This window comes from Orcinus orca, chromosome 1 (genome assembly GCF_937001465.1).
Source record: "Orcinus orca chromosome 1, mOrcOrc1.1, whole genome shotgun sequence".
NCBI classification, from domain to species: domain Eukaryota; kingdom Metazoa; phylum Chordata; class Mammalia; order Artiodactyla; family Delphinidae; genus Orcinus; species Orcinus orca.
The window spans coordinates 106,418,643-106,441,195 of NC_064559.1; the positions used below are offsets into that span (position 1 = coordinate 106,418,643).

Genomic DNA, 22,553 nt, shown 5'->3' on the forward strand with positions numbered 1-22,553 from the left:
GACCCCGTAGGAGACTGAACCAGACCTACCTGCTAGTTTGGAGGGTCTCCTGCACAGGCAGGGGTGGCTGTGTTTCACCGTGTGGACAAGGACACTGGCAGCAGAATTTCTGGAAGTACTCCTTGGTGTGAGCCCTCCCAGAGTCTGCCATTAGCCCCACCAAAGAGCCGGGTAGGCTCCAGTGTTGGGTCGCCTCAGGCCAAACAACAAACAGGGAGGGAACACAGCCCCATCCATCAGCAGACAAGCAGATTAAAGTTGTACTGAGCTCTGCCCAACAGAGCAACACCCAGGTCTATCCACCACCAGTCCCTCCCATCAGGAAACTTGCACAAGCCTCTTAGATAGCCTCATCCACCAGAGGGCAGACAGCAGAAGCAAGAAGAACTACAGTCCTGCAGCCTGTGGAACAAAAACCACATTCACAGAAAGACAGACAAGATGAAAAGGCAGAGGGCTATGTACCAGATGAAGGAACAAGATAAAACCCCAGAAAAACAATTAAATGAATTGGAGATAGGCAACCTTCCAGAAAAAGAATTGGGAATAATGATAGTGAAGATGATCCAGGACCTCGGAAAATGAATGGAGGCAAAGATGAACAAGATGCAAGAAATGTTTAACAAGCACCTAGAAGAATTAAAGAACAAACAAACAGAGATGAACAATACAATAACTGAAATGAAAAATACACTAGAAGGAATCAATAGCAGAAAAACTGAAGCAGAGGAACAGCTAAGTGACTGGAAAGACAGAATGGTGGAATTCACTGCCATGGAACAGAATAAAAAATAAGAATGAAGAGAAATGAAGACAGCCTAAGAGACCTCTGGGAAAACATTAAACACAACAACATTCACATTATATGGATTCCACAAGGAGAAGAGAGAGAGAAAGGACCCGAGAAAATATTTGAAGAGATTATAGTCGAAAACTTCCCTAACATGGAAAAGGAAATAGCCACCCAAGTCCAGGAAGGACAGAGAGTCCCAGGCAGGAAAAACCCAAGGAGAAACACACCAAGACACATAATAATCAAATTGGCAAAATTAAAGACAAAGAAAAATTATTGAAAGCAACAAGGGAAAAACAACAAATAACATACAAGGGAACTCCCATAAGGTTAACAGCTGATTTCTTAGCAGAAACTCTACAAGCCAGAAGGGAGTGGCATGATATATTTAAAGTGATGAAAGGGAAGAACCTACAACCAAGGTTACTCTACCTGGCAAGGATCACATTCAGATTCGATGGAAAATCAAAAGCTTTACAGACAAGCAAAAGCTAAGAGAATTCAGCACCACCAAACCAGCTCTACAACAAATGCTAAAGGAACTTCTCTAAGTGGGAACCACAAGAGAAGAAAAGGACCTATAAAAATAAGCCCATAACAATTAAGAACATGGTAATAGGAACATACATATCGATAATTACCTTAAACATGAATGGATTAAATGCTCCATCCAAAAGACACAGGCTCACTGAATGGATACAAAAAACAAGACCCATATATATGCTGCCTACAAAAGACCAACTTCTGACCTAAGGACAGATACATATGGAAAGTGAAGGGATGGAAAGAGATATTCCATGTAAATAGAAATCAAAAAAAAAAACTGGAGTAGCAATACTTACATCAGATAAAGTAGACTTGAAAATAAAGAATGTTATAAGAGACAAGGAAAGGCACTACAAAATGATCAAGGAATCAATCCAAGAAGAAATTATAACAATTATAAATATATATTCACCCAAAATAGGAGCACCTCAATACATAAGGCAACTGCTAACAGTTATAAAAGAGGAAATCGACAGTAACACAATAACAGTGGGGGACTTTAACACATCACTTACACCAATGGACAGATCATCCAAACAAAATAAATGAGGAAATACAAGGTTTAAATGACACAATAGACCAGATAGATTTTTTTTTTTTTTTTTTTTTTTGCGGTACGCGGGCCTCTCACTGTTGTGGCCTCTCCCGTTGCGGAGCACAGGCTCCGGACGCGCAGGCTCAGCGGCCATGGCTCATGGGCCCAGCCACTCTGCGGCATGTGGGATCTTCCCAGACCGGGGCACGAACCCGTGTCCCCTGCATTGGCAGGCGGACTCCCAACCACTGCGCCACCAGGGAAGCCCAGACCAGATAGATTTAATTGATATTTATAGGACATTCCATCCAAAAGCAGCAGATTGCACTTTCTTCTCAAGTGCACACGGAACATTCTCCAGGATAGATCACATCTTGGGTCACAAATCAAGCCTCAGTAAATTTAAGAAAATTGAAATCATATAAAGCATCTTTTCTGACCACAACATTATGAGATTAGAAATCAATTACCGGGAAAAAAACGTAAAAAACACAAACACATGGATGGTAAAGAAAACGTTACTAAATAACCAAGAGATCACTGAAGAAATCAAAGAGGAAATCAAAAAATACCTAGAGACAAATAACAACGAAAACACGACAATCGAAAACCTACGGGATGCAGCAAAAGCAGTTCTAAGAGGGAAGTTATAGGAATACAAGCCTACCTCAAGAAACAAGAAAAATCTTAAATACACAATCTAACCTTACACCTAAAGGAATTAGAGAAAGAAGAACAAACAAAACCCAAAGTTAGTAGAAGGAATGAAATCATAAAGATTAGAGGAGAAATAAATGAAACAGAAACAAAGAAAATACCAAAGATCAATAAAACTAAAACCTGGTTCTTTGAGAAGATAAACAAAACTGATAAACCTTTAGCCAGACTCATCAAGAAAAAAAGGGAGAGGACTCAAATCAATAAAATTAGAAACGAAAAAAGAGAAGTTACAACAGACACTTCAGAAATACAAAGCATCCTAAGAGACTACTACAGGCAACTCTGATAATAAAATGGACAACCTGGAAGAAATGGACGAATTCTTGGAAAGGTATAACCTTCCAAGACTGAACCAGGAAGAAATAGAAAATATGAACAGGCCAATCACAAGTAAGGAAATTGAAACTGTGATTAAAAATCTTCCAACAAACAAAAGTCCAGGACCAGACGGCTTCACAGGTGAATTCTATCAAACATTTAGAGAAGAGCTAACATCCATCCTTCTCAAACTCTTGCAAAAAATTGCAGAGGAAGGCACACTCCCAAACTCACTCTAGGAGGCCACCATCACCCTGACACCAAAACCAGACAAAGATACTACAAAAAAAGAAAATTACAGACCAATATCACTGATGAATATAGATGCAAAAATGCTCAACAAAATACTAGCAAACAGAATCCAACAACACATTAAAAGGATCATACACCATGATCAAGTGGGATTTATCCCAGGGATCCAAGGATTCTTCAACATATGCAAATCAATGTGATACACCATATTAACAAATTGAAGAATAAAAACCATATGATCATCTCAATAGACGCAGAAAAAGCTTTTAACAAAATTCAAAACACATTTATGATAAAAATTCTCCAGAAAGTGGGAATAGAGGGAACCTACTTCAAAATAATGAAGGTCATATGCAACAAACCCACAGCAAACATCATTCTCAATGGTGAAAAACTGAAAGCATTTCCTCTAAGATCAGGAACAAGACAAGGATGTCCACTCTTGCCACTATTATTCAACATACTTTTGGAAGGCCTAGCCATGATAATCAGAGATGAAAAAGAAATAAAAGGAATACAAATTGGAAAAGAAGAAGTAAAACTGTCACTGTTTGCAGATGACATGATACTATACATAGAGAATCCTAAAGATGCCACCAGAAACCTACTAGAGCTAATCAATGAATTTGGTAAAGTAGCAGGGTACAAAATTAATGCACAGAAATCTCTTGCATTCCTATACACTAATGATGAAAAATCTGAAAAAGAAATTAAGGAAACACTCCCATTTACCACTGCAACAAAAAGAATAAAATACCTAGGCATAAACCTACCTAGGGAGACAAAAGACCTGTATGCAGAAAACTATTAGACACTGATGAAAGAAATTAACGATGGTACAAACAGATGGAGAGATATACCATGTTCTTGGTTTGGAAGAATCAATATTGTGAAAATGACTATACTACCCAAAGCAATCTATAAATTCAATGCAATCCCTATCAAATCACCAATGGCAGTTTTTACAGAACTAGAAGAAAAAACTCTTAAACTTGTATGGAGACACAAAAGATCCCAAATAGCCAAAGCAGTCTTGAGGGAAAAAAACGGAGCTGGAGGAATCAGACTCCCTGACTCCAGACTATACTATAAAGCTACAGTAATCTAATCAATATGGAACTGGCACAAAAACAGATATATAGATCATGAAACAAGATAGAAAGCCTAGAGATAAACCCATGCACCTATGGTCAACTAATCTATGACAAAGGAGGCAAGGATAAACAATGGAGAAAAGACAGTCTCTTCAATAAGCAGTGCTGAGAAAACTTGACAGCTACATGTAAGAGAATGAAATTAGAACACTCCCTAACACCATACAGAAAAATAACCTCAAAATGTACTGGAGACCTAAATGTAAGACTGGACCCTATAGAACTCTTAGAGGAAAACATAGGAAGAACACTCTTTGACATAAATCACAGCAAGGTCTTTTTTGATCCACCTCCTAGAGTAATGGAAATAAAAACAAAAATGAACAAATGGGACCTAATGAAACTTAAAAGCTTTTGCAAAGCAAAGGAAACTACAGACAAGACGAAAAGACAAACTTCGGAATGGGAGAAAATATTTACAAACAAATTAGCGAACAAAGGATTAATCTCCAAAATATATAAACAGCTCATGCAGCTCGATATTAAAAAAACGAACCCAATCCAAAAATGGGCAGAAGACCTAAATAGACATTTCTCCAAAGAAGACATACAGATCGGCAAGAGGCCCGTGAAAAGATGCTCAACATCATGAATTATTAGAGAAATGCAAATCAAAACTACAATGAGGTATCACCTCACACCCATTAGAATGGGCATCATCAGAAAATCTACAAACAATAAATGCTGGAGAGGGTGTGGAGAAAAGGGAACCCTCTTGCACTGCTGGTGGGAATGTAAATTGATACAGCCATTATGGAGAACAGTATGGAGGTTCCTTAAAAACTAAAAATAGAACTACCATATGACCCAGCAATCTCACTACTGGGCATATACCCAAAGAAAACCATAATTCAAAAAGACACATGTTGGGCTTCCCTGGTGGTGCAGTGGTTGAGAGTCCGCCTGCCAGTGCAGGGAACACAGGTTCGTGCCCCGGTCCGGGAAGATCCCACATGCCGTGGAGTGGCTGGGCCTGTGAGCCATGGCCGCTGAGCCTGCGCGTCCAGAGCCTGTGCTCCGCAATGGGAGAGGCTACAACAATGAGAGGCCCGCATACCGCAAAAAAAAAACCCAAAAAAACCCCACATGCACCCCAATGTTTATTGCAGCACTATTTGCAATAGCCAGGTCATGGAAGCAACCTAAATGCCCACTGACAGACGAATGGATAAAGAAGATGTGGTACATATATACAGTGGAATATTAGCCATAAAAAGGAAAGAATTGGGTCATTTGTAGAGATTTGGATGTATGTAGAGACTGTCATACAGAGTGAAGTAAGTCAGAAACAGAAAAACAAATATCATATATTAACGCCTATATGTAGAACCTAGAAAAATGGTACAGATGAACCGGTTTGCAGGGCAGAAATAGAGATGCAGATGTAGAGAACAAACGTATAGACACCAAGGGGGAAAAGTGGCGTTTGGGGTGGGGTGGTGGTGGTGTGATGAACTGAGAGATTAGGTCTCACATATATACACTAATATGTATAAAATGGATAACCAATAAGAAACTGCTGTATAAAAAGTAAATAAAATAAAATTGAAAAAAAAATCTGGGCATGGGGTATATGGGAACTCTGTACTATCTTCCTAGTAATTCTGTAAATCTAACACAGTTCTAAAATTCAAATTTATTTAAACGTGTTGTGTGTACATAGCAGTTATTTTTTTTTAATTACATTAATGAGTGGTAGGGTCCTTTGAAACCAAGATGTTTGAGGGGGCAGGGGTAGACACATTCCTAACTATTAAATTTGACTTCATTCATTCAGTCAGTAGATATTTCTGAAGTCCCTCTATAATAAAAACACTATATTAATGCTAAAAATTACAAGTCTGTCCCTGTTCCAAGGGTTCAAAGTTTAATACAAGGAGTAGAACCATGGTTTCCACAGCAGGTGTGTTGGGGTCACTGAGTTAAATGAATCACAGATCTTACCTCTGTGACAATAATATATTTGTATTCTTTTTCAAGTAACTAAGACAACAAAGTGTTATTGTGTGTCAACAAAAACCTTCAAGCCCTTCTAAACACCTGATTGTACCCTACGTAGGGTTCATCACTGTCAACTCATTGCTATATAAAAGAGAGTGAGGGCAGAGCAGTACTAGGTCAGTGAGTGGAAAAAGAAGATTCTGCTCCTGCACTTTAGTATTTCCTACCATCAGTGAATAATCTGCCCTCTAGAGATGTACCTTGATTGTATTTCCTGCCTAAGCACATTATTGTCATTGAGTAGGAAGTTCATATGAGAAAAGAGAGAACCAGGGACGTAGGTAGTGTAATTGGAACTGAAGGGATTGGAGGCAATAGTAAGGGCAGAAGAAAGGAGATAAATGACTCCCCGTCAGTGGCAGGAGTGAGAACAGTGTGGAGCTTCTGTTCCTTTGACAAACTCTCAGAATCCTGAGGGACAGAGCTGTTTTAGGACTGTTCTCAGCATTGTCTTCACACTGGACTTGCCTGGGGAACTGTAAAATACTAATGCCTGGTCCCTACTCCCAGAGACCCTGTTTTAATTGCTTCTTGTCTAATGTGTAGACAAGGATGTGTATCTGCTGGTAAGAGGTCTTGTGGTGGCCCCGGAAAGCTCAGGGCACCAGAATTTATCCCATCCACCTCAGAAGTTTTTTCTCCACACATCCTTAGCTAAACTGCAGAGTACCTGAGGGCAGTGGCAGGAGGTTATATAACTCTGTGTCTCCACACCATCTAACAAAGTCTGAGCTTCAGAAATGTTTGTTCAATAAACTGTTATCGATTTTGTTTTAAAGATGCAATGTCAAAAAAAAAAAAAAAAAAAAAGATGCAATGTCATCCTCATTTATCTCCTGGGAAAGCTGGGGTAAAAGCTGAAGGGCAAAGGTTTCTATGTTGGCTGCACATTAGAAATAGCTAGTGGAGAGCTTTATTGGCACCCCAGGCCAATAAAACCAGAATCTGGATGGACTGATATCAGTATTTGTTAAAGTTTGTTAAAGTTCCCCAGGTGATTGTTCAGTGTTGCAGCCAAAGCTGACAGCCACTGCTCTACAGTTACCCTCTTTTAAATATTTTTGTATCCATTCAGTTGTGTTTTTGATGGTGGTGGGGAGGGTTGATATATTTAAGAATTAAAAGCACCTATTCATCTAAGGGTGTTTATTACTTAAATTTATATTTATATACAAATGTATTAAATATTATTACTTAATTTTATATTTTATATAAAAATGTATTAAATATGCCTCATTTTACATTATATCACATATACACTTTAGAACTTTACTACATGAAAGTAAACTGAAGCCTCTAGCCACGTGGGTTTCAGTAGTTGTTGCTCTCAGGCTCTAGAGCGCAGGCTCAATAGTTGTGGCGCACGGGCTCAGGTGCTCTTGGGCATGTGGGATCTTCCCGGGATTGAACCTGTGTCCCCTGCACTGGCAGACGGATTTTTAACCACTATACCACCAGGGAAGTCCCTCCATTCTTTTCAAAGAAATATAAAGCAACAAAGTACAAACAGCCGCAATAGCCAATGTGGAGGGGCTGTTCAGCTCCACCTCCTTTCAGCCAACACACCGCCCACTCAGCAGCGCCCATTATCTCCACAGAGGGGATAAAACGTGGGCCAAACCTGTTCTGGGCAGAAAAAATTAACCCTATGACCTCTCTGTTTTTTACCTGCAGTTGCCCGCACTCTCAGCTACTCTCAGGGGAGACCCTAGGGGCCGGAATCTCCATCACCCGCCCTTCCCATTCACTTTTAACTTCCTGGTGTTGTCTTATAGTGACAAACACCTACTGGTGAAGGGAAACTGTCACCAACAGTCCCAAAGCAAGTCTTGCTCCAAAAGCTTAAGCGGAGAACATGTCTTTCAGGAGATCTGTCAGAACACATCCCGGCCCCTCGTCCACCTCTCCAAGCCAACCCCCAACCCCACAAATCGGATCTTTGGTTCCGTGCTACGGGAAGAAATTTACTTTAAAATACCCATGCACTGAGCTGGGCGCTGGTGTACAGTGGGGAGTGAGGGGATTAAGTTTCCTACTTAGAGGAGCTTATAGTTTAGTAGAGAAGACTGATACACAAACAGATAATTTCAAAAAAATAAAAATACTGCGAAAAAGAACTTTCCTCACACAGCTACCTGTGTGATTACAAACACAAAATATCCACTTTAGAAATGTAACAAATTCTTCAAATACAAAATCATGCATGAAAGACCAATGTAATGGATATAAGATTTCACACATTGGGTCAGAATCAGGGCTCATTCAACCGAGGCATCTGTTTTGACAGGTGTAAGGAGTTCTGGGAGAGGTACGCGTTGTGGCTGACGCTATGCATCTTTGTGCCCCTTATGTTAGGGACAGAGTAAAGGGACAAATTAGTTAATTAAATAGTTAACCCCACTAGGGGATTGTAAGTAAAGAAAAAAGTATGGGTGACCCCTGTAAGTTAATGATCATTCAAGAAAGCAGGTTTGCTTAACCACAAAACCAAGCAGGCCTGTTTAGCAACAAAATCCATGCAGCAGAAGCATAAGACAAAACATGTCCCAAAACAATAAAACAGTGGTGGTATGAGACCCACATCCTGCCCAGTGAGCTCAGTAAGTTAATGACCCCTAGGACATGCTCTCTGCACACTTAAAAAACAATAATTTATGGAAAGGTGACATTTCAAAATGAAAGACACTCATTGTACTGAGACCTGAAATAATTTTTCCATAGTGCCACGACAGTCATAGCTTGACCATATAGGGACAAGAAAACTCCCCTGCCCAGCCTGGAGGAGGAGCTGATGATGCAAGCGTGATGTATACTAAAGAATGAGGAACAAGGTGGTCTTTTCCCCCTCCCTACTTTTCCTTTGATTATAAAACTGTAGCCTACTAAATTCTCAGGGCATGGCCCCCTCTGGCCTGCCCGCTTATAGGCTTTACAAGCATCCTATTCTAATAAATCACTTCTTATCAATCACTTTACCTCTCACTGAATTCTTTCTGCGTTGAGACGTAAAGGACTGGAGCTCCTTGGAGCCCCCCAAAACACCACCTATCAGTTTCACTCTTACTAATGCCTGAGTCAACTTTGCTGAAGGTGATTTATTGCCAATAATGCCAGCCCTGGGGTTTTTTTTTTTAAATTAATTAATTAATTAATTTCTTTTTGGCTGCATTGGGTCTTTGTTGCTGTGTGAGGGCTTTCTCTAGTTGTGGTGAGCAGGGGCTACTCTTCGTTGTGGTGTGGTGTGGTCTTCTCATTGTGGTGGCTTCTCTTTGTGGCGGAGCATGGGCTCTAGGTACGCAAGCTTCAGTAGTTGGGGCATGTGGGCTCAGTAGTTGTGGCTCATGGGTTCTAGAGCACAGGCTCAGTAGTTGTGGTGCATGGGCTTAGTTGCTCTGCGGCATGTGGGATCCTCCTGGACCAGGGCTTGAACCCATGTCCCCTGCATTGGCAGGCAGATTCTTAACCACTGTGCCACCAGGGAAGTCCCCAGTCCTGGATTTGACTTACTGACTTCACCCCAGAAGTATCCTTCCCAGACCAATGGTTATTTCTCAAGGGTTTACCTTTTAATTGTGCAAAAGGCAGAATAGGAAGGGACACAGGAATTCCTCTCAGCAATCCCATGAAGAAAGTACTATCAAACACTTCTTCTGCAAGTAAGTGAAAAGACAGGGGAGGTACATCTGACAGTCTGGCTTCAGGCCTTGGCTTCAAACACTATATATACTGCTCCTTTATGAGGATATATTTACATCTTATTTATCCACAAGTCCTTTGTCCATTTCTCATCTCTCTATTGCATCCTTATCCTTTGCTTAACTCCTGCCTTTACAGTTTACACTGTAGCTGAACTGCTTTTAGCTGAGCATAGCTTTCCTTATTTCAACTACTTTAAAATATGTTTAAAAATAGATCTTTGGGGGCTTCCCTGGTGGCGCAGTTGTTGAGAGTCCGCCTGCCGATGCAGAGGACACGGGTTCGTGCCCCGCTCCGGGAAGATCCCAGATGCCGCGGAGCAGCTGGGCCCATGAGCCATGGCCGCTGAGCCTGCGCGTCCGGAGCCTGTGTTCCGCAACGGGAGAGGCCACAACAGTAAGAGGCCAGCGTACCGCAAAAAAAAATTTTTTTAATAAAAATAAAAATAGATCTTTGGTTTTGGAAATCATTTGGCTCCATCAGTAAGACTCCTGCTCAAAATATGGTCTGAATTATATGAACACACACACACATGCACACACAGTGGGGAATACAGGACATCAACATACCCTAATGGGAGAATAAAGGGAAAGAAGCTTAAGGATGGAGTTATATATATTTCTCAGTAATTAAAGTGTTTTTTTTTGATGTGGTTCTGTCTTTTTGATATGGTTCTTATAAAAATGTCATGAAGAACCTAGGGGTAAGGCAGGAATAAAGACGCAGACCTACTAGAGAACGGACTTGAGGTTATGGGGAGGGGGAAGGGTGAGCTGTGACAGGGCGAGAGAGAGTCATGGACATATACACACTAACAAACGTAGTAAGGTAGATAGCTAGTGGGAAGCAGCCGCATGGCACAGGGATATTGGCTTGGTGCTTTGTGACAGCCTGGAGGGGTGGGATAGGGAGGGTGGGAGGGAGGGAGACGCAAGAGGGAAGACATATGGGAACATATGTATATGTATAACTGATTCACTTTGTTATAAAGCAGAAACTAACACACCATTGTAAAGCAGTTATACCCCAATAAAGATGTTTAAAAAAATGTCATTAATCTCTCAATAGTCATCTTAAGACAAGTTAATCAAAAAGTTCATATTTTTCTTTAAAAAAAAAAAAAGCTATTTACTTTTGTTCTGGATTCTCTTCTCACTTTGCTCCAGAAATCCCCTATTTAACTAGTGTCCTCACCGTCAAATACCATGAAATAGAATGTCATTTGTCACCAAATATCTTTTCTTCTGTCTAATGCTACTTTCTCTTAGAAAGAAAAAACAGGGTTTTTTTTTTTCCAGTTGCCTAAACGCATCTCCCTTCAGATTTCAAAAATATTAATCTCTTGTCTTATCCCTCCCCAAGATTTATGGCAGCAGAAGGGCCACTGAATACTAAAGAACAAGAAGTTCTCATATAATCATCCTGTTTCTATTAGACCATGGTTTATCGGGTGTTGGAGAAGTTAGTGACTTCCTTTGAGTTAATGAGTTGCTGGACCACAAAAAGCCAATCTGAGTCTGAGGGAGATGATTGCAAGTCACCCAGAGATCCCAGAATTTGAGCTGGATGCAGCACCTGGATGGAATTTGGAGTTGTCTTCCTTGGGGTGGGGATGAGCATAACAGGAGAAGGATGAACACAGAATTCTAGTGGCTAGAGGGGTGTCAGACAATGCTAACTCTTCATTAAAATCTGTTTTCCTCATATTACAGCATTATAGGACTGTAGCTGGCATGGGGTTGCCCAAATAGCAACAGTATTTCCCAGTTTCCCTTGCAGCTGCACGTGGCCATATGACTAAGTTCTCACTGAGTTCTGCCTAACCTATTTAAAAGGCAATGGTTTTCCCTGGACTTCTGCTCACTCTTCTTTCCTGTAGCCTAGAATGATAACCAGAGAGATGTTTGGGAACTATGTATTGAAGTAGGTCCACTATCAGATTGGGGCCCTAAATGACTGGATCTTCTAATCTGGATCTATTAATCTTGGACTCTTACATGAGAGATAAGTAAATTGCTATTTTGTTTGTGCTATTGAATTTTTAATTTTGCTGTTTAAACAACCCTAATTAATATTAGTGTCAATATTCTTTGGGCCTGTAACTTTTTTTTTTGTGGTACGTGGGCCTCTCACTGCTGTGGCCTCTCCTGTTGCGGAGCACAGGCTCTGGACACGCAGGCTCAGCAGCCATGGTTCACGGGCCCAGCCGCTCCGCATCATGTGGGATCTTCCCAGACTGGGGCACGAACCCGTGTCCCCTGCATCGGCAGGTGGACTCTCAACCACTGCGCCACCAGGGAAGCCCCTGGGCCTGTAACTTTTTAAAGACTGATATCTTCATAAAAGTTTTCAGTTATAAATGTGAATTATACTATAATAGTACTTTTAAAAATAAAATTCTGAAAAGTGTTTTAATGCAACCATTTTACCTATTGGAAGTTTAACTTATAAATTAATTTGTAAATTGGATAATTTTGAATGTACTAGAGATACCTAGTTATAGGAAAACTCTTGAGTACTTTTATAAACTGAATATTAATCTGTCTCTACTGAATCAGTTTTACAATTTCAGAACAATACAAGAATTACTTTTAAAACTTAATTTTTTAAAATGTAATTTTATTTTAATGCTCTACTACTTTACGTTTTGTAATTAATTACTTTTAAACTTGGCAAAATGTTTTGTGTTGTTGTTAAATTACTTGTAAAAAGTTTTAAACATTGACTCAAATTTTCTCTAACTGCAAATTTGCAAGTGAGTATATACAGGCTCAACTTTGACTAATTTTTTCTACAAACAAAAGGCAGTCAGAGGACATGGTGCTGGGGGGAGGACCATAGGGTCCTGCTCCATTTCATTTGTGCCTCCTGTGCTTTCAGTGCTTCATGCCTTGCTGTTGCTCTAAGGCAGCGTCCCCAACCTTTCTGGCACCAGGGACTGGTTTCTCGGAAGACAATTTTTCCACGGACTCGAGTGGGCGTGGTTGGCAGGGAGGATGATTTCGGGATGATTTGAGAGCATTATATTTATTGTGCACTTTATTTCTATTATTATTACATTGTAATATATAATGAAATAATTATACAACTCACCATAATGCAGAATCAGTGGGAGCCCTGAGCTTGTTTTCCTGCAACTAGATGGTCCCATCTGGGGGTGATGGGAGACAGTGACACCCGAAGTGGGTTGCTATGTCCAGTCTACTCTGTAATCTCGTTTTGGTTGCTGTCACTACAGAAAACCCTGCTTCACAAAGATAGGATGTTGGAAATGGAAGCAGGCTTTTCAGTGCTTTTGTGGCAATCTCAGGACATTCCGCCTTGACTTTAATCCAAGAACATATGGAGATTTGAAGTTGTCTCTAACATATATATATATATATATATATATATATTTTTTTTTTTTTGCGGTACGCGGGCCTCTCACTGTTGTGGCCTCTCCCATTGCGGAGCACAGGCTCTGGACGCGCAGGCTCAGCGGCCATGGCTCATGGGCCCAGCCGCTCCGTGACATGTGGGATCTTCCCGGACCGGGGCATGAACCCGTGTCCCCTGCATCGGCAGGTGGACCCTCAACCACTGCGCCACCAGGGAAGCCCTGTCTCTAACATATTTTTAAGGCCACCGTCATTTGCAGTCTCAAGCAGTTGGTCCTCTTCTAGCACGGACAATGTTGATTCATCTGGCTTATTCACAAATGGATCGTGTCCACTCCTTCCCAGTTCAGGGGTCTTTTGTGTTTGGGAAGTAATGCTTAAACTCCTTTGAAAACTGAGATAGGTGATCATGCACCAGCTGGGAGAAAGAAGGCTCTGGCTCAGTGTCTTTCAAAATCTCTGCTAATGTATGAAACATGTCAAAAATCCCAATGTTCACTCGTCACCCCCATAATTCCAGTTTGGCTTTGAATGCAGCCACTTTATCTGCCAACTTGAACATAGTTGTCATTCTCCCCTGAAGTGACAGATTGAGTCCGTTGAGCAGGTTGAATATGTCACACAAGGAAGCAAGTTTTGCAACCCATTCTGTGTCAGTGAAATGTGCTGCCAGTGGTGACTGTTTTTCTAAAAGAAATCTCTGGAGCGACGCTTGTAACTCAGAAACTCTGGCCAGTGATCTAGTGATCTACCTTTAGAAAGCCATCTCACTTCTGTGTATCAGAGGAGACGTGTGTGCTCTGCGTCCATCTCCTCACAGAGCTGCGCCAACAGATGTGAGTTAAGGGCATGTACTTAATGTGGTTGATAATTTTAATCACATCCTGCAAAACGTTAAATCCAGGCGACATTTTTCGGCTAGTCAGCATTTCTCTATGGATGACACAGCGCGTACACTCACATTCAGAAGCAACCTCTTTGACCCAAGTAGTGAAACCAGAAAGCAGTCCAGTCATGGCAGCCGCTCTGTCCATGCATATTCTGAGACAAAATGACCAATTCAGTTTTCCTGATATGTAATCATTCAAAGACTTGACTAGTTCTGTAGCTGTGGTGTTGGTTGGCAACAAAAGTGCACATAACTTATCCTCATGCCCATCCTCCTGAAAAATATACTGCACAAAAACAAGCATTGTAATCTTGTCAACATTGGTAGACTCGTCAACCTGGATTGTGTACCATGTGACTCATTTGTCCTCTCTAAAAATTGTGCCTCAATATCCTCTGCTATTTCATCAATTCATCTAGTTATGGTGCTAGCCAAAAGACGAACATGTGCCACCTTTCTTTTGTTTTTTTAAATCTTTATTGGAGTATAATTGCTTTACAATGGTGTGTTAGTTTCTACTTTATAACAAAGTGAATCAGTTATACATATACATATGTTCCCATATCTCTTCCCTCTTGCGTCTCCCTTCCTCCCACCCTCCCTATCCCACCCCTCTAGGTGGTCACAAAGTACGGAGCTGATCTCCCTGTGCTATGCAGCTGCTTTCCACTAGCTATCTACCTTACATTTGGTAGTGTGTATATGTCCATGCCTCTCTCTCGCCTTGTCACAGCTCACCCTTCCCACTCCCCATATCCTCAAGTCCATTCTCTACTAGGTCTGTGTCTTTATTCCTATCTTACCCCTAGGTTCTTCACAAAATTTTTTTTCTTAAATTCCATATATATGTGTTAGCATACGGTATTTGTCTTTCTCTTTCTGACTTACTTCACTCTGTATGACAGAGTCTAGGTCTATCCACCTCATTACAAATAGCTCAATTTCGTTTCTTTTTATGGCTGAGTAATATTCCATTGTATATATGTGCCACATCTTCTTTATCCATTCATCTGATGATGGACACCCAGGTTGTTTCCATCTCCTGGCTATTGTAAATAGAGCTGCAATGAACATCTTGGTACATGACTCTTTTTGAATTACGGTTTTCTCAGGGTATATGCCCAGTAGTGGGATTGCTGGGTCATATGGTAGTTCTATTTGTAGTTTCTTAAGGAACATCCATACTGTTCTCCATAGTGGCTGTATCAATTCACATTCCCACCAGCAGTGCAAGAGTGTTCCCTTTTCTCCACACCCTCTCCAGCACTTATTGTTTCTAGATTTTTTGATGATGGCCATTCTGATGGGTGTGAGATGATATCTCATTGTAGTTTTGATTTGCATTTCTCTAATGATTAATGATGTTGAGCTTTGTTTCATGTGTTTGTTGGCAATCTGTATATCTTCTTTGGAGAAATGTCTATTTAGGTCTTCTGCCCATTTCTGGATTGGGTTGTTAGTTTTTTTATTATTGAGCTGCATGAGCTGCTTGTAAATTTTGGAGATTAATCCTTTGTCAGTTGCTTCATTTGCAAATATTTTCTCCCATTCTGAGGGTTGCCTTTTGGTCTTGTTTATGGTTTCCTTTGCTGTGCAAAAGCTTTGAAGTTTCATTAGGTCCCATTTGTTTATTTTTATTTCCATTTCTCTAGGAGGTGGGTCAAAAAGGATCTTGCTGTAATTTATGTCATAGAGTGTTCTGCCTATGTTTTCCTCTAAGAGTTTGATAGTTTCTGGCCTTACATTTAGGTCTTTGATCCATTTTGAGCTTATTTCTGTGTATGGTGTTAGGGAGTGGTCTAATCTCATACTTACACATGTACCTGTCCAGTTTTCCCAGCACCACTTATTGAAGAGGCTATCCTTTCTCCACTGTACATTCTTGCCTCCTTTATCAAAGATAAGGTGACCATATGTGCGTGGGTTTATCTCTGGGCTTTCTATCCTGTTCCATTGATTTATCTTTCTGTTTTTGTGCCAGTACCATACTGTCTTGATTACTGTAGCTTTGTAGTATAGTCTGAAGTCAGGGAGCCTGATTCCTCCAGCTCCGTTTTTCGTTCTAAAGATTGCTTTGGCTCTTCGGGGTCTTTTGTGTTTCCATACAAATTGTGAAATTTTTTGTTCTAGTTCTGGGAAAAATGCCAGTGGTAGTTTGATAGAGATTGCATTGAATCTGTAGATTGCTTTGGGGAGTAGAGTCATTTTCACAATGTTGATTCTTCCAATCCAAGAACATGGTATATCTCTCCATCTATTTGTATCATATTTAATTTCTTTCATCAGTGTCTTATAATTTTCTGCATACAGGTCTTTTGTCTCCTTAGGTAGGTTTATTCCTAGATATTTTATTCTTTTTGTTGCAATGGTAAATGAGAGAGTTTTCTTGATTTCACTTTCGGATATTTCATCATTAGTGTATAGGAATGCCAGAGATTTCTGTGCATTAATTTTGTATCCTGCTACTTTACCAAATTCATTGATTAGCTCTAGTAGTTTTCTGGTAGCATCTTTGGGATTCTCTATGTATAGTATCATGTCATCTGCAAACAGTGACAGCTTTACTTCTTCCTTTTCGATTTGGATTCCTTTTATTTCCTTTTCTTCTTTGATTGCTGTGGCTAAAACTTCCAAAACTATGTTGAATAAGAGTGGTGAGAATGGGCATCCTTGGCTTCTTCCTGATCTTAGCGGAAATGCTTTCAGTTTTTCACCATTGAGGATGATGTTGGCTGTGGGTTTGTCATATATGGCCTTTATTATGTTGAGGAAAGTTCCCTCTATGCCTACTTTCTGCAGGGTTTTTATCATAAATGGGTGTTGAATTTTGTCGAAAGCTTTCTCTGCATCTATTGAGATGATCATATGGTTTTTCTCCTTCAATTTGTTAATATGGTTTATCACATTGATTTGCGTGTATTGAAGAATCCTTGCATTCCTGGAATAAACCCCACTTGATCATGGTGTATGATCCTTTTAATGTGCTGTTGGATTCTGTTTGGTAGTATTTTGTTGAGGATTTATGCATCTATGTTCATCTGTGATATTGGCCTGTAGTTTTCTTTCTTTGTGACATCCTTGTCTGGTTTTGTTATCAAGGTGATGGTGGTCTTGTAGAATGAGTTTGGGCGTGTTCCTCCCTCTGCTATATTTTGGAAGAGTTTGAGAAGGATAGGTGTTAGCTCTTCTCTAAATATTTGATAGAATTCGCCTGTGAAGCCATCTGGTCCTGGGCTTTTGTTTGTTGGAAGATTTTTAATCACGGTTTCAATTTCAGTACTTGTGATCGGTCTGTTCATATTTTCTATTTCTTCCTGATTCCGTCTTGGCAGCTTGTGCATTTCTAAGAATTTGTCCATTTCTTCCAGGTTGTCCATTTTATTGGCATAGATTTTTTTGTAGTAATCTCTCATGATCTTTTGTATTTCTGCAGTGTCAGTTATTACTTCTTTTTCATTTCTAATTCTATTGATTTGAGTCTTCTCCCTTTTTTTCTTGATGAGTCTGGCTAGTGGTTTATCTATTTTGTTTATCTTCTCAAAGAACCAGCTTTTAGTTTTATTGATCTTTGCTATCATTTTCTTCATTTCTTTTTCATTTATTTCTGATCTGATTTTTATGATTTCTTTCCTTCTGGTAACTTTGGGGTGTTTTTGTTCTTCTTTCTCTAATTGCTTTAGGTGCAAGGTTAGGTTGTTTATTCGAGATGTTTCATGTTTCTTAAGGTAGGATTGTATTGCTATAAACTTCCCTCTTAGAACTGCTTTTGCTGCATCCCATACGTTTTGGGTCGTCATGTCTCCGTTGTCAGTTTTTTCTAGGTATTATTTTATTTCCTCTTTTATTTCTTCAGTGATCACTTCGTTATTAAGTAGTGTATTGTTCAGCCTCCATGTGTTTGTTTTTTTTACAGATCTTTTCTTGTAATTGATATCTAGTCTCATAGCGTTGTGGTCGGAAAAGATACTTGATACAGTTTCAGTTTTCTTAAATTTACCAAGGCTTGATTTGTGACCCAAGATATGATCTATCCTGGAGAATGTTCCATGAGCACTTGAGCAAAATGTGTATTCTGTTGTTTTTGCATGGAATGTCTTATAAATATCAATTAAGTCCATCTTGTTTAATGTATCATTTAAAGCTTGTGTTTCCTTATTTATTTTCATTTTGGATGATCTGTCCATTGGTGAAAGTGGGGTGTTAAAGTCCCCTACTATGAATGTGTTACTGTCGATTTCCCCTTTTATGGCTGTTAGTATTTGCCTTATGTATTGAGGTGCTCCTATGTTGTGTGCATAAATATTTACAGTTGTTATATCTTCTTCTTGGATCGATCCCTTGATCATTACGTAGTGTCCTTCTTTGTCTCTTGTAATAGTCTTTATTTTAAAGTCTATTTTGTCTGATCTGAGAATTGCTACTCCAGCTTTCTTTTGGTTTCCATTTGCATGAAATATCTTTTTCCATCCCCTTACTTTCAGTCTGTGTGTGTCTTTAGGTCTGAAGTGGGTCTCTTGGGTCTCTTGTAGACAGCAAATATATGGGTTTTGTTTTTGTATACATTCAGCCAATCTGTATCTTTTGGTGGGAGCATTTAGTCCATTTACTTTTAAGGTAATTATCAATATGTATGTTCCTATTCCCATTTTCTTAATTGTTTTGGGTTCGTTATTGTAGGTCTTTTCCTTCTCTTGTGTTTCTTGCCTAGAGAAGTTCATTTAGCAGTTGTTGTAGAGCTAGTTTGGTGATGCTGAACTCTCTCAGCTTTTGCTTGTCTGTAATGGTTTTAATTTCTCCATCATATCTGAATGAGATCCTTGCTGGGTAGAGTAATCTTGGTTGCAGGTTTTTCTCCTTCATCACTTTAAATATGTCCTGCCAGTCCCTTCTGGCTTGCAGAGTTTCTGGTGAGAGATCAGCTGTTAACCTTATGGGGATTCCCTTGTGTTTTATTTGTTGTTTTTCCCTTGCTGCTTTTAATAGGTTTTCTTTGTATTTATTTTTTGACAGTTTGATTAATATGTGTCTTGGCGTATTTCTCCTTGGATTTATCCTGTATGGGACTCTTTGTGCTTCCTGGACTTGATTAACTATTTCCTTTCCCATATTAGGGAAGTTTTCAACTATAATCTCTTCAAATATTTTCTCAGTCCCTTTCTTTTTCTCTTCTTCTTCTGGAACCCCTATAATTTGAATGTTGGTGCGTTCAATGTTGTCCCAGAGGTCTCTGAGACTGTCCTCAGTTCTTTTCATTCTTTTTTCTTTATTCTGCTCTGCAATAGGTATTTCCACTATTTTATCTTCCAGGTCACTTATCCGTTCTTCTGCCTCAGTTATTCTGCTGTTGATCCCATCTAGAGTATTTTTAATTTCATTTATTGTGTTGTTCATCATTGTTTGTTTCATCTTTAGTTCTTGTAGTTCCTTGTTAAATGTTTCTTGCATTTTGTCTATTCTATTTCCAAGATTTTTGATCATCTTTACTATCATTATTCTGAATTCTTTTTCAGGTAGACTGCCTATTTCCTCTTCATTTGTTAGGTCTGGTGGGTTTTTATCTTGCTCCTTCATGTGCTGTGTGTTTTTCTGTCTTCTGATTTTGCTTATCTTACTGTGCTTGGGGTCTCCTTTTTGCAGGCTGCAGGTTTGTAGTTCCCGTTGTTTTTGGTGTCTGTCCCCAGTGGCTAAAGTTGGTTCAGTGGGTTGTGTAAGCTTCCTGGTGGAGGGGGCTAGTGCCTGTGTTCTGGTGGATGAGGCTGGATCTTGTGTTTCTGGTGGACAGGTCCTAGTCTGGTAGTGTGTTTTTGGGTGTCTGTGGACTTATGTTTTTAGGCAGCCTGTCTCCTAATGGGTGGGGTTGTGTTCCTGTCTTGCTAGTTGTTCGGCATAGGATGTCCAGCACTGTTGCTTGCTAGGTCGTTGAGTGAAGCTGGGTGCTGGTGTTGAGATGGAGATCTCTGGGAGATTTTCACCGTTTGATATTATGTGGAGCTGGGAGGTCTCTTGTGGACCAGTGTCCTGAAGTTGGCTCTCCCACCTCAGAGGCACAGCACTGACTCCTGGCTGTAGCGCCAAGAGCCTTTCATCCACACGGCTCAGAATAAAAGGGAGCAAAAGTAGAAAGAAAGAATTAGTAGAAGTAGAAAGAAAGAAAGAAAGAGAGAAAGAAACAATGAAAGAAAGGAGAGAGAGAGGGAGGGAGGGAGGAAGTAAGGAAGGAAGAAAGGAGGGAAGGAAGGAAAAAAGAAAGAAAGAAGATAAAGTAAAATAAAATAAAGTAAGATAAAATATAATAAAGTTATTAAAATAAAAAATAATTATTAAGAAAAAAAAGAAAAAAATTAAACAAAAACAGAAACAAAAAAACGGACAGATAGAACCCTAGGACAAATGGTGGAAGCAAAGCTATACAGACAAAATCTCATACAGAAACATACACATTCACAAAAAGAGGAAAGGGGGAAAAAATCATAAATCTTGCTCTCAAAGTCCACCTCCTCAATTTGGGATGATTCGTTGTCTATTCATGTATTCCACAGATGCAGGGTACATCAAGTTGACTGTGGAGCTTTAATCCGCTGCTCCTCAGGCTGCTGGGAGAGATTTCCCTTTCTCTTCTTTGTTCTCACAGCTCCCTGGGGCTCAGCTTTGGATTTTGCCCCACCTCTGCGTGTAGGTCGCTGGAGGGCGTCTGTTCTTCACTCAGACAGGACGGGGTTAAAGGAGCCGCTGATTCGGTGGCTCTGGCTCACTCAGGCCGGAGCGGGGCGGGCGGAGGGAGAGGCACACAGTGCGGGGCTAGCCTGCGGCGGCAGAGTCCAGCGTGACATTGCACCAGCCTGAGGGGTGCTGTGCGTTCTTCCCGGGGAGTTGTCCCTGGATCCCTGGACCCTGGCAGTGGCGGGCTGCACAGGCTCCCTGGAAGGGGGTATGGATAGTGGCCTGTGCTTGCACACAGGCTTCTTGGTGGCGGCAGCAGCAGCCTTAGCGTTCCATGCCCGTCTCTGGGGTCCGCACTTTTAGCCGCGGCTCGCGCCCGTCTCTGGAGCTCCTTTAAGCAGCACTCTTAATCCCCTCTCCTCGTGCACCAGGAAACAAAGAGGGGAGAAAAAGTCTCTTGCCTCTCCGGCAGGTCCAGACTTTTCCCCGGACTCCCTCCCGGCTAGCTGTGGTGCACTAACCCCCTGCAGGCTGTGTTCACGCTGCCAACCCTAGTCTTCTCCCTGTGCTCCCATCGAAGCCGGAGCCTCAGCTCCTAACCCCGCCCGCCCCGGCGGGTGAGCAGACAAGCCTCTCGGCCTGGTGAGTGCTGGTCGGCACTGATCCTCTGTGCGGGAATCTCTCCGCTTTGCCCTCCGCACCCCTGTTGGTATGCTCTCCTCCGTGGATCCGAAGCTCCCCTCCTCTGCCACCCGCAGTCTTCGCCCTCGAAAGGGCTTACTAGTGTGTGGAAACCTTTCCTCCTTCACAGCTCCCTCCCACTGGTGCAGGTCCCGTCCCTATCCTTTTGTCTCTGTTCATTCTTTTTTCTTTTGCCCTATCCAGGTACGTGGGGACTTTCTTGCCTTTTGGGAGGTCAGAGGTCTTCTGCCAGCGTTCAGTAGGTGTTCTGTAGGAGTTGTTCCACGTGTAGATGTATTTCTGGTGTATCTGTGGGGAGGCAGGTGATCTCCGCGTCTTACTCTTCCACCATCTTCCCAGAAGCCTCCCTGTGCCACCTTTTGAACTGCAGCCTATCCCAAAGGTTTACAACAAATGTCCTTAGCAGCAGGCAGGATCAACTCTTCACCAACAGTAAAGGGCTTCTTAGCTTTAGCAATGCAGTTAGCCACTAAGAATGATGCTCTTAGTGCAGACACTTTTGATGAAGTGGTGGCCTTCAATAATTGCTTCTGTTCTTCGTGTTCATGGTTTTTTTTCTTTTAAAAAACTCTAAAGGCTTGTATTTTAATGCAGGGTGCTTGGTCTCCATGTGGTGAAGCAGTTTTGAAGGTTTCATGGTTTCGTTGGATAGCCAGTCACCACATAATTATACAAAGCGGGCTTGGAGAATGTGAATCACCTGTTGCAATGAAACCATAGTTTAAGTAGGACTCTTGGTATTTTCTTTTAAATGCAGCTTTCTTTTTGTTGGCAGTCTTAGAGTATTCTGCTGTGTCATCATTGGTCTTTCCCCCTTTCAAAGATGCTCTCCAGCAATGTTTGTTTTTTACTCATTTTGGCTAGGTTAGCTGTGGCTTACCAAAACTGTGACTGAGACAAGTGCGCAGTG

At 40.9% G+C, this 22,553-nt stretch overlaps 1 protein-coding gene and 1 long non-coding RNA gene across 2 annotated transcripts in view; one reads left to right on the forward strand and one right to left on the reverse strand.

Annotated features, from left to right (window-relative positions):
• Nucleotides 1-22,553, reverse strand: part of LOC101270999 (flavin-containing monooxygenase 5) — a 109,768-nt gene that overhangs the window by 23,848 nt on the left and 63,367 nt on the right. The window lies entirely within an intron of this gene.
• The window catches only part of LOC117198778 (uncharacterized), a 49,447-nt gene that overhangs the window by 13,709 nt on the left and 13,185 nt on the right, over nucleotides 1-22,553 (forward strand). The window lies entirely within an intron of this gene.